This window comes from Trachypithecus francoisi, unplaced genomic scaffold, assembly GCF_009764315.1.
Source record: "Trachypithecus francoisi isolate TF-2019V2 unplaced genomic scaffold, Tfra_2.0 Lachesis_group5, whole genome shotgun sequence".
NCBI classification, from domain to species: Eukaryota; Metazoa; Chordata; class Mammalia; order Primates; family Cercopithecidae; genus Trachypithecus; species Trachypithecus francoisi.
In genome coordinates this window covers 8508896-8511235 of record NW_022681470.1, presented here as the reverse complement: position 1 = coordinate 8511235, position 2340 = coordinate 8508896, and the positions used below count along the sequence as shown (strand labels likewise).

At 43.3% G+C, this 2340-nt stretch overlaps 1 pseudogene; it reads left to right on the top strand.

Moving 5' to 3' along the window:
* Window positions 1-337: 337 nt before the first annotated feature.
* On the top strand, window positions 338-1974 carry LOC117076294 (annotated as a pseudogene).
* The last annotated feature ends 366 nt before the right edge of the window (window positions 1975-2340 follow it).

Genomic DNA, 2340 nt, shown 5'->3' with positions numbered 1-2340 from the left:
CCTCCTTTGTTTCCATTATATTCTCACCTTCCCATAAGCAGATCTCTTGCTACCAAAAGATTCCTAACACAAAGAAGAGGAAACATGATTACCAAATATCTTTAGTGCATTATAGACAGATGCACTGTCTATAATGGAGGAGGGAGAGATGAATCTGGACACAAATCCTGAGGTTGGGCAAATAATTTTATGAGTTTGCACTCATCACAAGGTGTATCTCCCAGTTACTGGATTGTCTTATATTTGTTTCTTGTGTGGAATTTTCACTGGTTTCCCATTTAAATTGAAAAATAAAAGCAAATAAATATTTCTTTACTAATTCTCTAGGATAAGGCCCATGGCCTGGGGTTTACAAGGTGTGCAGCTGAGCAGTGCTGGGAGGGCAGCAGAGAGGGCAACAGCACCGCCAGACCCAGTTCCAGGCACCAAACTGAGCATAATGCCAGGAAGTCCAAGACGAGCCTGGATTGGACACAGTGAATGGATATCAGACCTGGGGCATGCCAAGGAAATATTTTCAAAGTTGGAGAGGTATGTTGATGTAGATGCTGGAAAGTATACCATTGGCTTGGGCCAGGCCAAGATGGGCTTCTGCACACATAGAGAAGAGATCAACTCTCTTTGCATGCCTGTGGTTCAGAATCTTGTGGAGAGAAATGACCTTTCCTATGATTGCATTGGGCGAATGGAAGTTGGAAGAGAGACAATCATCGACAAATCAGTCAGTGAAGTGTAATTTGATGCAGCTGTTTGAGGAGTCCGGGGATATAGATGTAGAGGGAACTGACACAACTCATGCATTCTATGGAGCCCCAGCTGCTGTCTTCAGTGTTGCTAACTGGATTGAGTCCAGCTCCTGGGATGGACAGTTTGCCCTGGAGGATGTCGGAGATATTGCTGTATATCCCACAGGAAATGTTAGACTGACAGGTGGAGTTGGAGCGGTAGCTCTGCTAATTAGGTCAAATGCAACTTTAATTTTTGAACGAGGGCTTCGTGGGACACATATGCAATGTGCCTATGACTTTTATGAGCCTGATATGCTCTCTGAATGTCCTATAGTAGATGGAAAACCCTCCATACAGTGCTGCTTCAGTGCGTTAGACCACTGCTATTCTGTCGACTGCAAAAAGATCCATGCCCAGTTACAGAAAGAGGGAAATGATCAAGATTTTACCTTGAATAATTTTGGCATCTTGATCCTTCACTCACCATATTGTAAACTGGTGAGTTTAATCTCTAGCTCAGACATTGTGGAATGACTTCCTTAGTGATCAGAACAGAGATAGAATGGCCTGGAAGCCTGTGGGAAGGTTAAATTAGAAGACATCTATTTGATACAAATGTGGAGATGGCATTTATGAAGGATAGTTCTGAACTCTTCCATCAGAAAACAAAGGCATCTTTGCTATATCCAATGAAACAGAAATATGTACACATTGTCAGTATATGGTTCCCCGCAACTGTCCCAGTGCAGTACTCACCTCAGCAATGATCAGGGAAGAGACTGGAGTGTTTTTGTATGGTTCTGGTTCAGCTGCCATCCTGTACTCTCTTAAAGTTACACAAGATGCCACACCAGGGTCTGCTATTGATAAAATAACAGCAAGCTTACGGGATCTTAAATCAAGGTGTAGCTCAAGAACTTGGGTGGTACCAGATGTCTTTGTTGAAAACATGAAGCTCAGAGAGGACACCCATCATTTGGTCAACTCTGTTCCCCAGGGCCCAAGAGATTCACTCTTTGAAGAAACATGGTACTTAGCTAGGGTAGGTGAAAAGCACAGAAGAACTTACGCTCCGTGTCCTTCTCCAAATGATGACACTTGGGATGAAGGAGTCAGACCTGTGCATTCAAACACAGTAACTGATCATATTCCAAGCCCTGCTAAGACAGTGCCAAGACTCCCTGCCACGGCAGCAGAAATGGGAGCAGCTGTCGTTAGTAATGGGGAACATCAAGATATTCTGTGAGGTGCAAGGCTTCGGTGTGAGGGTGGGGATGGGATTACATGTTGCTCAAATTTTTATGTGACTGACATGGAGCCTGGATGACCATCGCGTACTTGGGAAAGTCTCTTTTACTCAGTTTGCTAGGATGTTTCCCATTGTGGTCTGGCCAATGCCAAGTGCACTCGAGTGATGTTAAGGGCTTTGTAAAACTTCAGACTTCTCTGGCCATTCGTATACATGAACTTTAGTCTTCACCCATGGTATAATGAACCCTGTACTTCTGTCAGAAAGTAGAGGTACTAACCTTCAATTCAATTTTTTTAAAACAGGTAAGAATTTTGTAGTTTGAACAACTAGCTTACTGAAAGTACCTGTGGTTCTTGAAAA